The sequence below is a fragment of the Protomyctophum parallelum genome, assembly GCF_964188405.1.
Source record: "Protomyctophum parallelum genome assembly, chromosome: 22".
Classification (NCBI taxonomy): domain Eukaryota; kingdom Metazoa; phylum Chordata; class Actinopteri; order Myctophiformes; family Myctophidae; genus Protomyctophum; species Protomyctophum parallelum.
In genome coordinates this window covers 3,007,339-3,022,089 of record NC_139714.1, presented here as the reverse complement: position 1 = coordinate 3,022,089, position 14,751 = coordinate 3,007,339, and the positions used below count along the sequence as shown (strand labels likewise).

At 42.8% G+C, this 14,751-nt stretch overlaps 1 protein-coding gene across 1 annotated transcript in view; it reads left to right on the top strand.

The window, feature by feature from the left end:
• tafa5a (TAFA chemokine like family member 5a) overlaps nucleotides 1–14,751 on the top strand; it is a gene marked incomplete at both ends in the record, with an annotated part of 111,456 nt that overhangs the window by 96,270 nt on the left and 435 nt on the right. The gene's annotated exons all lie outside the window — the stretch shown is intronic.

The window sequence follows — 14,751 nt, the reverse complement described above, 5'->3', positions numbered from 1 at the left end:
TAGTCTGCAAGTAATATGTACCTACTCCGGCGACCAAGTTATTAAATGCCCTTCCGACTTTCTCTCACATTCACTTTGACCCGTCCGCATGCTTCTTCAGTCGTGCTCTTTCTCCCTCTTGTCCACCCCCCCCCCCCCCCCCCAAGGCCTTTCTTCCTCCACCCCTGCTGTCCTATATCCATCACTGTCTGACCCTGCTGTGAAGTGTACATCTTGTACATGTTGGCTCCTGTCAATAACAACGCTTATGTATAGATGTATTTTCTCTCACTGTCTTCTTCAAGGCCGACTACATAGCAACCGCCTGCCAAGGTTGAACTTTAATCAATACCAGTTAGAAAGACAAAAACACACACACGCACGCACACATTTTTTGTGCTTAATTGTCATAATACTGGTAGTTTTCATGTTGAAAAATGTTCATACATTTTCAAAAATGGTCAAAAACTGTGGAAATAGCTCAAAGCTCAAAATGCAATACACTGTGGCACATTTTGAGCTTGTGATATTGGCTATTTTTACTATATTCACAAGTTATTAAATTGTGTACGTTATTTGTGTAATATGTGCCCAGTGAACCTTTTGTTTATTAAGCCTAAAAGCCAAACACAGAAATGTAATTCTTATTCATAATGTTCAACAACAGAATCACAATTAAATTGATAATCGCAATAATTTGAGCGGGCCCTTACTGGGATGCATTCAAGACACTTGCCTTGTGTCTGACACCTGACTTGTGTCTGAACACAGCTTTGATGGATGTGTTCTGCCCCCCTCCCCCCATCAAACAAGATGTTTGGTCAAACCATATGGGCTTTCATTGGAAATGCATTGGAGGCTGGAGCTGCCATTAATTATTTTATTGACATCTACGCTTATAAACGTTACAACGTGTAGAGTTGTTGTTAGTAATAAAATAAATGACACCCGTGTGAACCGAGTGGTGCAACTCCCCCCCATCCCCTCTCTCTCTCTCCCCCTCTCTCTCTCATTTGCATGCAACAGTGCAGCACTGTCTCTCTCTCTGTTTCTGGCACAACAGCGCCCCTACTGGTACTCATACTGGTTCTCATTAACCAACACATAGGTGAACCAACACATAGGTGAACACATATAGGTGAACCAACACATAGGCGGACACATAGGTGAACAACACATAGGTGAACATGGACATTGCTGTTCCTTGGAGTGGTTGCACAACTCAAAAAACAAAGGAGCAACACCGAGAGAAGGGCTGAGGGAGAGTAAACGGGCCGACTTCTGGTCTTGCATTGGGCGATGTCCCTAGAGTCAATTTCAATTGCAACTTTCAACTCAAAGGCGGCCAAAATCGCCCTTTGCAGCTTTGAAATGGACTAGTAAAAAAAACAGAAGCTCAGTTAATCTATCAACACAAGTCTGCTGACATTGATTTGATATGAAGGAGCCACTATATGATTATATGCTTAACCCGGCTAGCTGACTCTGAAACCAACCGTTAATTAACAAAGTAATGTACAAATGGGAATAGTAAATGGATATGACATTATGGCCTTCGCTCTCTGCGGGTTTTACACCAGCAAGTGAAGGACGAATGCTAAGTGAATACACATTTCATCCAGACTGTTACCCTGAGCTGAGTGCTGCCTTTGCTCCTCCTATGGCGATAGGATCCTGCAGGAAAGACGTATCGCTGTCTCCCTCTCTCCCTGCTGATGCCCCTCCACGGCTTAAGATTGGCAGATGAAATGATTGGCAGATGAAAACAACAAGGAGCTCTCTTCTGCCTTCGTGTGCCGGTGGGGTTGGGGTTTGGATGGGTGGTGCGCAATTACCTCAGTTTATCTGACTTCTCTCATGACAGCATGATCGGATGAACACTTCAAACGAGACGAGAGAGAGGGGGGAGTGCACGAGAGTGTGGTACAGGCGAGTATGACAAAGAGGAGAGAGAAAGAGGGATACTTGAGCTTGTCAGACACATCCTATTGAGGCTGTTGAAGTCACTTTGAAATTGGTACGTGTCAATGTGCCGAGTGTCGTTGATGCCGCTTTTTTCAGAGCCCGTTATGCTGAGTTCAAAGTAGTACATAGCATGCTAGCAGGTGTTGCACAAGCAAATATAGCTGATCGCCTCACAATGTGTCGCCTTGGGACGAGTTGTGAGATTGTAGATCGGCTATGTTTGATGCGCGACACCTGCGAGGCATGCAGTCAAGAATTAATCAGCCTTTAGTTTAGCGGGAGACACTCTATGGGCTCAATTTTCATCCATGCTAAACCCCTTATCCCTAAACCTTTTTTTTTTTAACTATTTTTGAAAAACATTTTTGAATAGTTAAAATAGCCAATCTACATCAACACGTTGCGAGCTTGTAGATTGGCTATTTTAACTATTAAAAAAAGGCAAAGTAGTTTAAGGATAAGGGGTTTAGCATGGACGGAAATAGAGCCCTAAGTCTAAACTAAAGCAGCAATTGTCTCTGTGCGATAACCGTGCGCGTCAAAGTCCAAAGAGAGAGCTGTTTATTTGAGCGTGCTGTGTAGCGATCTGAGCCCCTCGAAACACTGAAATCCTCTGTCCTTTCACATTTTGTGCATATATTTGAGTGCATAGCGTCCATTACTGTAAAGTGTTTCTATTTATCTGTATGTGCCACACTGTTGCCCCCCCCCCCCCCCCCCCACACACACACACACACACACACACACACACACCTCTTAATCGTGTCATCCGTTGGGACTGATTGGGCCATTTAGGCGAGATGTATTCATCCAGAAAGAGAACAACTATGACTACTGTCTGTAAGCAAGACCCTTTCTCTGAGGAGAGGAGAGGAGAGGAGAGGAGAGGAGAGGAGAGGAGAGGAGAGGAGAGGAGAGGAGAGGAGAGGAGAGGAGAGTTTTAGAGATCACTGTTGGTCAGGACCAATTTACAATTTACAATTTACAATTTAGGCATTTAGCAGACGCTCTTAATCCAGAGCGACTTACATTTAAGCAAGAACAAAATCATGGGAATACATCACATAAAAGCATTTATCATGAAACATGCGTAAGCTAAGAAGGTAACAGCGGAATATCTATATCTATATGGACCCAATTATGGGTCGCAGTGAGTCTTCCTTTTTACAACCTGACTGTCGTCTGTACTATAGCTTTCCCCCAATAAGCACTTTCATTAATGTGAGCTTATAGGCTCCACTGTGGTGAAAGACCCCCCCCCCCCCCACACACACACACACACACACACCCCCCAATCCTTGCAGGGAGGCCTCTGGATTTTCAACGATACCACTGATATGCCCTCCCGCCAAAAAATACAAAACAAAAACAAATCAAAACACACAAATAAATCCATCCATTCAAACATTATTTGAGGCCTATACCAGACTGCTTAATTGATCCCTTCCCTCATGAAGACAGAGCCAAGGCGGCTGGGACACGACCATAGAATGACCACTGTGGATGGCAGCTGCTCAGGACTGCTCGGCCACGGGACAAGTGAGAGAGAAGAGGGGAGGGGAGTGCGAGCAAGACAGACTATAGAGCAAGACAGAGAGAGAGAGAGAGAGAGAGAGAGAGATACCCTGTCACTGCTAACCATTGGCTTTGTCGGCAAACTGTACACCTGGAAGGAGTTGAGTCAGCAATATTGAGTCACTCCATTTCGGTGGAGGGGGGGGGGTTGAGAAAGACAATGTGCTTGTCAGTAGAGAGAGGAAGAAAGGTGGCTTTGGTGGGGGGGGGGGGGCGGGGGGGCGAGGTGAGCGTGCCAGAGAGAATGAGGACGTGTGTCTTTCGGAGGGCTGAGATTGATCTCCTAAGTGATCAGAGCTGTGGCGGCCTCTCCAAGCGGGGCCAGTGGAAGTGTTTCAGACGGTCCCGTTGTCAGCGCAACTATACTCGGCATCTGGAAGCCTTTCATTGGCCAAAGCCAGTGCCATTGTCTTCTCACGAAGGGAGGAAGCAATTACACGCTTTGTCGTGTCGCTTGCCAGCATGTCTGATTTCAATAGAGGGTTACTCTGTCAAGTAAGCAACACGTATGCACGAGCGCACGCACGCACACGCACACACACACACACACACACACACACAATCATGCAATTATGCATAAGCGTAGAACAAGCGTAAAACTCACACGTGTGCATGCAGGCACGATTGTGTATTGTGTACTCAATCATAAATATGCAATGAGCGAACATTTGTATCCGTGCAGATGATACAGAGGGAAATGTTATGTAGACTTAATAAAGTTCACCTTCTTGCAGCACATTTCTCACATGTTGCGTTCATTCTACCATTCATTGTCAATGGAAGCCAGCGAAATGAAGCTACGAAGCAGCTACGACGCATGAAGCTGCCGCAAATTATGCTGTGATGCGATTTTGCATCGTTTCATCTGAACGCACCAACAGACTTGGCAGACTGGCAAGCTATTCTGCGAACGGTTCTCGCGTTACATGGATAGAGCACCGAAGTCTGACGTCACTTTCAGTAGAGGGCGTCAGTCCCCAGGTTCATGTATTTCTTTAGTTGCATTGAAATCGCCTTAGGGGGATTTTAGATCGCTTCATATAAGAACTGTGTTTGAAAAATAAACCGATCATCTCAGCCTTTCGGTCAGGGGGGTGGCTGTGTGTCGTTAATGATGTTCATTAATATTTGATACAGCCAGTTTCTGGAGAAAATGGAATTAATGTGGCCGCAAAAGCCTTGAAACTATACATCATTATGAAGGCAATGTCGCTGCTAATATACGTCACGCCCAGCCGTCAACACATTGCGTTCCTGAGATTCCTCGCTGACATAAGCTCAGCTGGTGGTGACTCAACTCATACTAACCACGAAACATTACATATCAATAAAATAAAAATACAAATAAACGTAATTATCATTCAGTTTATGTTGTGCGACAGGCAGATGCAGCCACCCGCCTACCCGGAAATGTAGTCTCTGGGTTATTTGACTCGTTTCTAACGCTTATTTTGTTACTCTTTGGGTATATTTGTACATTTCCACCTTCAGTCGATGCTTCCTATCCGTATGAGTGAAAAGGCCGGGGTGATCGGTTTATTTTTCAAACGCAGTTCTTATATGAAGAGATCTAAAATCCCCCTATGGGGATTCTAATGCAAATAAAAAAAATACATGAACTTGGGGACTGACGCCCTCTACCGACAGTGACGTCAGGACTTCAGTGCTCTATTACAGACGTACACACACGTACACACACACCTTGGTGCATATATTTAGTTTGTTTATTATTAGTATTATTATAATTAGTCTAAATAACATCATATTCGTCTACAAAGAACTCCTTTCAATATCAATAACATTTAATACCCCCCCCCCCCCCTCCTCTCTTCCTGCCCTTTCTCCCAGGCTCTATGACGTGATAAGAGCTCGCCCCCGACCCCGCCCTCGATCTATGGCGGAGAGCATTGATGACCTCTTGACAGACAGCTGGACAAATCATCTACCGACGCCACAACCAATCCACACCACCGCACCCAAACCCCTCCCCCCAAACCGACCACCAACCAGCACCTCTGTCCCCTGGAACAAGGCAGGGAGAATCACAGAACAGCCGCCAAGGGCAGAGGGCCCTGATGTAGAGACAGAGGAGGACTGCGAGGTGCGTATAGGCCACAACCTTTTCTGCATTGCGGCCCGCCCGGCTATGATGTTAAGTGCTGAGATGGGTGGGCCGCGTCATTTTCGGAGCATGTTTATTTTACTGGTCAAATAAATCGATTGTAGGGGGCACGGTGGCGGAGTCAGTATCGCTGTCGCCACAGCTAGAAGGTCTTGGGTTTGATTCCCGCTGTGCAGGGCGCTAAAATAATTTAATAAACAGAATGTTAAAAAATATATAAATAATAAAATAAAGAGTTAAATATATATTTGTATATGTTTTAAGTGCGTATCTATTGGCGGGGAAATGTCAGTGCAAGCAGATCACTGACATCATTCGATTTATTCTCTTCATTAATGAATTCTACTTCTAATCCAAAAGTAGAACGGACTCCACACTTCTCCTGATTTATACAAACAAGTGAAAACCGCCAGTCCCACGTGTGTCTTTAACCACTGAAAGCAATCCATGCACTGTGGCAATAACGGGAAGAGACATTGATTTGTGGCTTTTCCTCCATTATATTGGCATGCCTTGTATGTTGTCTTGGAAGTATTGTGTCAATTACCAAGATTGCCGTCCGGATATTCAGTGTAAACTCAAGGCGGCAGACAGCCTCTGATAATAATCCATGGAGTCAGGAAAACAGAGTATAGCAGAGCCGTGTTGTAAATTTAACGTGCAGTGCAATAAAACGAATGGGGCTCTGGGTAATAAAAAAAAGAAAGAAAAAATACGAACCCATGTACTATTTCAGAAAACCATGCGGGCTCTTCTGCCGGTCAATAATTTCAGCGTTTATTGCCGGAGTTATTGTTCGCTGTGGAGAACGTCTGATCCCGGCGCTCTGCAGTCCAGACAGCATGTCTGCTGTACATTTTGGAGCTATAAATAGACACAGGAGATGGTGTCTATAGAAGATCATCATTACCATCTATTCAGTAGCCCCAATAGTCATCATCTTCAACCCTGTACCATCTTTAACCCATTTAGGCCTGACCTCGAAATTAAAAAGAAATCTTCTAAATCCTGACCAGTTTTCCAGTTTTCTGAAATAAATATTTTCACGATTTTTCAAAAATAGCAGACCTACAAGCTCGTAGCGCGCCACTCGGTGATTGTGGGAAAACGCGTTGATGTGCTGGAGCATTGCAGCGCGGCATAAAGGACCCTGCAGGCTGTGATGAACCCGATAGCTTAGAACTGTCTCTGCATGCGAAATGGTTCGTCTAGGGGCCAACTCGTAGAGAGCGGGTCTCTGTGCAATTTTGATCACATCAGCTGCTCGAAGCTAATCTGACATCACGGCATAAAATAAGCAAATCCTACCCCCCCCCCCCCCCCTTCGTTATTAACCTATGGATCATTATTAATCTCTCTCTCCAGATGTGCTAGTGTTATTCATATGCGTTCCCTGTGTTTGACAGTGGGGATAAAAAAAGGTTTAAACCAGTGGTTCCCCAAATACAAAACAAAAACAAAACACTAAAGCCTCGTCCACATAGCCAGAAGCGGGGAAAATAAAGCACGCACACATATTTTCAAAGCAGCTTTTTCCATTCAGAAAGTGGGTGTGTCCAAGGTACCTGTCACTCAACTCGCAGCCAGCTGGAGTGGCCTTGAGACGAGGCAAAACAATTGTCAGTTTGACCAGGCATGCATTTTGAAGTCTAAAATATAAAATAGAGTCTGTAGAGGAGAAATGTCTATATTTAGAACTTACTACATAACCTATTTATGGATAAATAAATAATACCAGTAAGACGCCTTGAGGGCGTTGCGTGCACGCATCCGCCTGGGTGGCGGAAGACTGCTGGGCAGTCAACATATGGAATGAAATCTGTACGGACCATATATGGAGCGTGTCTTGTGTACATGGTCTGATGAGGTCAGATCAACAAGAGTTGCTGGCCGGCTCCCACGTGTGTCTTTAACCACTGAAAGCAATCCATGCACTGTGGCAATAACGGAAAGCATCATTGATTTTGGTTGTTTTTCCTCAATTATATTGGCATGCCTTGTATGTTGCAGATCTAGGTGTCTTATGGTTATCCAGGGTTAGATAAGGTCAGTGTCGTGATCTTCATATATGGATATGGCCATAAGGGTGGTGTGACGTGTCACGAGGCGTCAGGGCCGGATGGGACCTAGGAGGGGCTGCAAGCGAGATCCATAGCGGTATAGAATGGTTAGAACCATGCCAGATGTCCTGGAATTCGACTATATAACAGGGAGATACCCGAAATCGTGAATGCTTTTGGTTACCATTGGTCTGACATCTCAAACCCTCACACTAAACCTAACCTCCCACGGGACAGCACACCTAAACCTAACTTTAACCCTCTCCCAACCCTTAACGCACCCTTCACCAACCATAATCCGGTCGTCTTAACGCACCCCTCACCAACCTTAATCCAGTCAGACCAATGCTATGTCTAACCAACGCTATGTCTAACCAAAGTATGCCTCCCCTACAGTGTAACTAACGCCCTTACATCACGTTACGTTACCTAACGAAACTACTTTTTGCAGTAACTTGTAACCTAACGCTTTACATTTCCCCATTCCATAACGGCCTTATAGTTAGTGTGTGCGTTACCCGCGTTATGGCGTTATTATCATGTCAACGTATGTGATCCAAGTGAAAAGTCTCCCCATGCAGCGCCGTGAGTCTATCTGTCATACAGTCTGTGCTGACTGGTGAGAGAGCGCTCTCTGTGTTGTACTCTGTTGACAGTTTGTGCTCTCATACTAGCCTCTGAGCCCACTGTATGGATTCTCACTAACTTGAACAAAGCATGTCGCAGAAAAGGTCATTGATTGGCTAACGTAGTGCTCCAGTTCGGTCTCTATCCTTCTTTTAGCCCTCCAAGCAGAACCCAATGTTTCTGACATTTTTGACGACACAGACCATGGGGTCCTGTTCAGAGGCAGGGACGTAGCCGCACAAGCTAACCGCACACCGGGAGGCGGTACAATAAACGGTAAACAAACAAGAAGAAATAAAGCGACCAAATCGGTCAAACAAAGATTAAAAATACTTAACGGCTTCCGCGCCACAGGAGATATTCGCAGCGGTTTGTATAGGTACTTATAGTTCATTTCAGAAGCCCTCAAAGGAAAACAGGCCGTCAAACGGCACAGATACGATGTTAGTGAGCATATTTATGTCCGTGTTCCAAAATTCCCATACGAAAATATAAATATGAACAGGGACCCTACACAAAGCGACATCAAAATTTCAGAAAAGCTTTATGGAGGGTTCCGAGAGGGGCTATCCTTTATCCTTTATACTCTATGCTTGTAACGCATACACAGAAAACGCTGGTTGAACGAACATTATTACCACACGCTACAATGGCAAATGACATGACATGAAATGACAGCGAGATCGGATGCTTTGTGGGTTGGAAATACAAGCATTATATTGAGTACGTGCAGGTAAAGGACGACAAAAACATCGAGGTGAAAATGCAAATTATGTGGCAGACAGAAAGCATTGTCCACAGCCAATAAGAGCAATGCAAATCTAAGAAAGCATCTTAAATCAGTCCATGAGGCTGCCTCACATGGACCAACACCACCAAAACAGACAAAGATCGATTTTAAATCACCACATCAGCATGTCACCAAGAGTCAACTTGACAAAATTATTGCCAGGTATGTTGTTGAGGAAATGCTACCCCTCTCAACGGTGGAGTCTGTTCCTTTCAGAGCACTGGTCAGCAAAATACCAGTGAAAGCAGGGACAATATGCAGAAATACTTTTTCCAAATACCTGAACAGTGAATATTCTAAAATGGAAGATGAGCTCAAAAATACATTTGATTAATTAGAATATCTCTCTACCACTGCAGATATATGGACTCATTTTTTATTTGATTTATATTATTATTATTCATATTGCACAAATGCACAGCACCATTTGTTTTGAAGGCAAGTTGAGGCTACAATAAGATGCCTGTCAGAATTTCTGAACATGTTTTATTGTTCCACTACATTTCATAATGTTAGGAGGGAGTTGTCTTTTCTAACTATCTAACTAAATCGTTTTTTATATTATTATTTTTTAAAGTAGAGTAAACTTGAAAGTAGTTACTTTCGTAATTGAATAACTAGAAAAGTAACTTGAACAACACTGCTCCCCTACCCATCTATCCTCGTGGAGGATTTTATACATTTTATTGTTAACTTACCATTTTGTGTTGAGTGATGCTTGGAGTTGGACGCCTACTCGTCCATCAACGTGTCCATCTTGGTCCGAGAGTAACTTTATAACTCCTTTTAATGTTCAACTCAGTCTTCAAACGTCCACTAATCCTCGTCGCCAATGTTGTGTGCCTAACTTATAACTTATTAGTTAGTGCAACCTGCATTGAGTCATACACGAAGCTTGTATCTTCATTAATTTATTAGCCACGCTCCTCTCCAACAAACATAACATTACGTTACATAACATTGTGTGTCTCTACACAATTATGTTACCTGCTTCCTGGTACCTGTTTCTGGTCAGGTGACCCAAGCAACCAATACACGACAGAATAACAGTGCATCAAATGAAACATTGTTGTTGTGAGGAGCAGAACAGGGGTGCAAAGTGTATTTATTCTTGTTTATTTGTTCAATGAGGAGGGGGCGCCTAGTCACCCACCTGCAGAGATTTTATTTTATTTCATTTTTAAAATATTTGTGAGGGGTGCAAGCCCCTCATATACACAGGTGTAATGTGTGTCTTTAGTTCAATGTTTGTTTTGTAAACGCATACACTGACACGAAACAAGACAGGAACGCCCAAAAACGTCACATCCGGTTTTTTTCCCTGGGCAGAATTTTCTATGGCTGCCAATGCAACTTTTTCCAATCCTTAATCACATATGACAAACATCTATGCCGATAATATCTAACTTGCGGAGGTAACGTGCCTTGTCCACGGGCAACAGATCTTTCAACGTATGGCATTGCAAATACGTTTGATAATCGCTACTCTGCGCAATATTGTTTTGGAAATGCCGCAAATTGCATTGCAGTGAACGAGAGCAAATCACAACTTACCCTGGGGGTGGTGACTCCGCCCTGAATACGCGTTTTCGTGTGAGTGTATAGACAATGAAGGGAAATTTACGTCATAATGTGTCATTTACGTCATATTGGCTCTTCTGTTAATGGCGTTTAATGTTTGTGTTTGCACCGTTTGTTTAACATCACCATTACATCACCTAATCAACATACTTTAATATGTTAGCGCCCCTCACTTCACACAGGTGTCAACATGAGTTACAAAAACATACCTGATTGTATACACAGGTTTAAATGTTTGTCTTTACTTTCTGTGTTCTTTGGTGAATTAACGCCATACTTGATCACTCTACACTACAATACACACAAAAGCATCAAACGTGGCGAGAAGCTTTAATTACTTTACTTTATTTGTTTATTTAGACGGGACACTATATGAATTATTCTCGCGTTGCCAGACTGTTTCCTCTAGCTCTATCATGAGTAAAGTAAAATATTAAGCGGAAGTGGAGCCTCTATAGCCATAGAGTATTAAAAGGATCTATAGCCGATATATTTGTGAACGGAAATGGCAGTTCCCTACGGAGCCCCTGAATGGCCATCCTTCACAATATATTTTATCTCGTCCGTACAAGATTATCTTGTACATACAAGATAATAATTATCTTGTACGGACAAGATAAAATATATTTTGAATGCATGGCCATTCAGGGGCTCTGTAGTACCCTTACTCGGATTTCGAGGTGTAGTTCCAGACTCTGTATATAGCATTCGGAGATTGTAAAATAGTTGTCTACTGTATACGCGAGACTGCATATTAATGGCCATTACACAAATATTCCCGGATTTACATCTGCAGTCCCTACACAAAACATAAAAACAAAACATGCAGACAATGGAATACATTACATTACAGTAGCAATGCTACTTATTTTGCTGCTTTTGAATTGGAATGTGAAAAAGTAGCCAATTTCTGACATGAATGAGGTTCGCACCCGACAGAGACGATATGCACGTCAAAGGATCACGCTTTTCTGAGGGAAGGAAATTAAGCCATATAGGCCTACAGTATCACTTCATGCATGAGGTGTTTCTGTTGTTCATGTGTCGAGCATGGCAGTGGGGGTATATTGATAAAGTATTGGCTGGTGTGCCTGCGTCACGACAAAAGCCGGCAATATTTCAGACATCGCACTCTCCTGTCACTGTGGCTGTTATAGATAGATACCTTTATCCCGTGGGGAAAGATCTGTCGCCCAGACGTGGCACAGCAGTTAAGGGTACGTCTTACAGGTGTATGGAGATGAATTAGTACTGTTACAGTAAAAACAAGGCAAAAGACAAAAATACAATAATACTAAAAAGCAACGGTGAACAACAAATAAGGTGTCTATACAATCAGACGTCATAATTGTATATCACTGCGCGTCTCGTCATAAAAAAGACAAGAAAAATTAAGTCAACTGTGCAATGCCAAACAAGAAAGTGTCCATTGGTCAGCAAAAAAACTAAACAAAACAAGAACACCCCCCCCCCCCCCTGCAGAGTTATACTTTTACTGCACGTACAAGCACGTACAAACGCTCTGTCTGGGCTTGTTAAAGTAGGTTATAGCCAGCTGAAACGGCACTTGTACTCAAAGGCCATGGCCGCATGGCTGTATATATTCCTTCTATATCTCTGGCATTCCAAGCATGGCAAATATATTCTCTTGCAGCTGTATGAAACTAGATCAATGCGGTCATTTCCAGGTAATGATCACACCGGTGCTCGTGAATTTGTATTCATTGGCCAGATTAATCTCATATTCATTTGAAATGCATACGCCCCCCATTTCTTCCCCGAGATGAGATGTGTGTGGACGATTCACAGAGAGCATTTTTGCTACAGGGTGAGCGTAACAAAAGGGAGACAGAGAATGAGAGAGTGTGTATGCATGACATGTGTAGTGGGAAGTAACTAATGTACTCAAGTGTACATATACGTACAATTGTGAGGTACATTTACTTTACTGGATTTTCTACACTTCTACTCCACATAAATCTCAGATATTGTAGGCTACTTTTACTCCAGTATACAATTATTTGAAAACTTGAATTACTGGTTACTTTGCAGATCAATTATTATAAAACATACATTGACCACTTTAGGCCTATTGTATAGGGTATTTGAAAATAGACAATCTGCAACCTCACAACGTGTCACATCGCAACGCATTGGGAGCTTGTAGATCTGCTGTTTTCAAACAATCTACTTATTTTTTGGTACTTTATTTTGATGACAATACTTTTATACTCACGCTAGTAACATTTTGAACACTGCAGGCAAAGTGGCATTCTGACGCATCATCATTCCAACTATGTGGGTTCCACGTGCGGTTATAGGTTTAGTTTTTTTTTGTTTAGGTTCGCATGCTGTTGTTAGAAGCCCATTTCACTGTCTTCTGTTGAAATCAATTTGCTTTCCAATCCCATCTCTCTAACTGCATGTCTCATGGGACCGCCATTTATCCCATCGCCATCGGTGTATTCCCATGATCCCGCCCTAGCTGTGTATGGAGGGGTGTGTAGGAGGTGGGTCACTACTTCAGTTATAGGAGTTAGTTTGCGCTGCACGTACGCGCACCAGCACACACATGCATAGACATGCACAACGCACATGCATATTATTCACCCGTACCGCACAAGCTGCTGAGTGTCATCATGAATTTACATCGGAATGACCCTGGCTGGATGCATATCAATTGGTCCATTGTGTGACCTTCTAAGTACTGTAGGTCTAGGCATACTGTCAGATGTGCGTTTGGGTGACAGCTAGTGGCTGATGGATTCATGAACTAAATTACTAGCCTGGGTTCCAGAAAATATCACGAATGTGAAGGGGGAGGTAGGGGCTCCCATACTGTGTGGGATCAATCACCTCCACATTCAATAGATCCGGTGATATTTCGTGGCCAGATGTAATTTCTTGGGGTCTAGTAGGGCTATAGTAAACATTAAAAAAAATGAATCACCATAATATTTTGTAAAAAGAAATACACATCTTATACTTTCTCTAATGAACCTAAAACATGAACCTTGGTTGGAAAAAATTAAAGTTGTCCTTTACCAATCGCATCACATTGTGAGCGTGACTGTAGGTTGTCTATTTTTTTTAAATAAATGAATAGGTAAAGCCACATTGACGGTATAACTTTCAATAGCAGTCTCATTAAAACAATGGCCACTATATCGGTCAAACCGATATTGGTCGGGCTTTTGGAGATTATTGTGAATGAAAGTTTCTTGGAAGGCATCCGTATCCGTATCAACTTGTGATGAGAGACTTGCAGGGCCAGATGGCGAGGGGCATCCCTGATTAATTTTTCAGGCAGCAGATTAATAGTTTTCCTGTCTCCTGCACGGCAAGGTTTTTGGATATGGAGTTAACACCCCCTGAAGAATTTCTAAATGATTTGATCGTCTGACGTTTGACTTATGAAAATAATTCACTCCGTTGACTTTGCTGATATTATCTGACCCCATTTGGGAAGTGCGAGTGCAAAAATGATGCATGTTGTTTTTGTTTCGTCTGGTTTAATTTTGGTTATGTTATGTTTGCGGTTTTAAAGTTATTTATAGACAGAATTAATGTTTACCATGTTTATTCCATGAACGACAGCTATGTTATTCTTGTGAATTCAAAATTGATATACTCTAGTGACCTACACGTTTGTGAGCTTGTAGATCGGCTATTTTATTTTAGGTGATTCTGTACAATCATGTATGTCAGAGAGGATACATGCGGTTCCAGGCACAGGGCTTTTCCTTCCTGTCATTGTCGGGTGCAGTACTTCATCGTCACCTCTTAGTTATCTGTTTACGCTGCTGAATAAATTATTGCAATCTTTCCTTAAAACGAAAACCCACAAAATGAACCCGGAAATGGAACCTGAATTTGATAACCTCTCGCAACGCATCGTGTGCTTGAAGATCTGCCAAACATTTTGGGGCACAAAAAGGAGGCTGCCTAGAATAGTATAGGTGCCAAATGGTCTTGTGATAGGAAAATGTATTTAAACATTTTAAACATCTCAATAAATCCACAAAAATAGCAAAAACAAATAGTAAAGATGT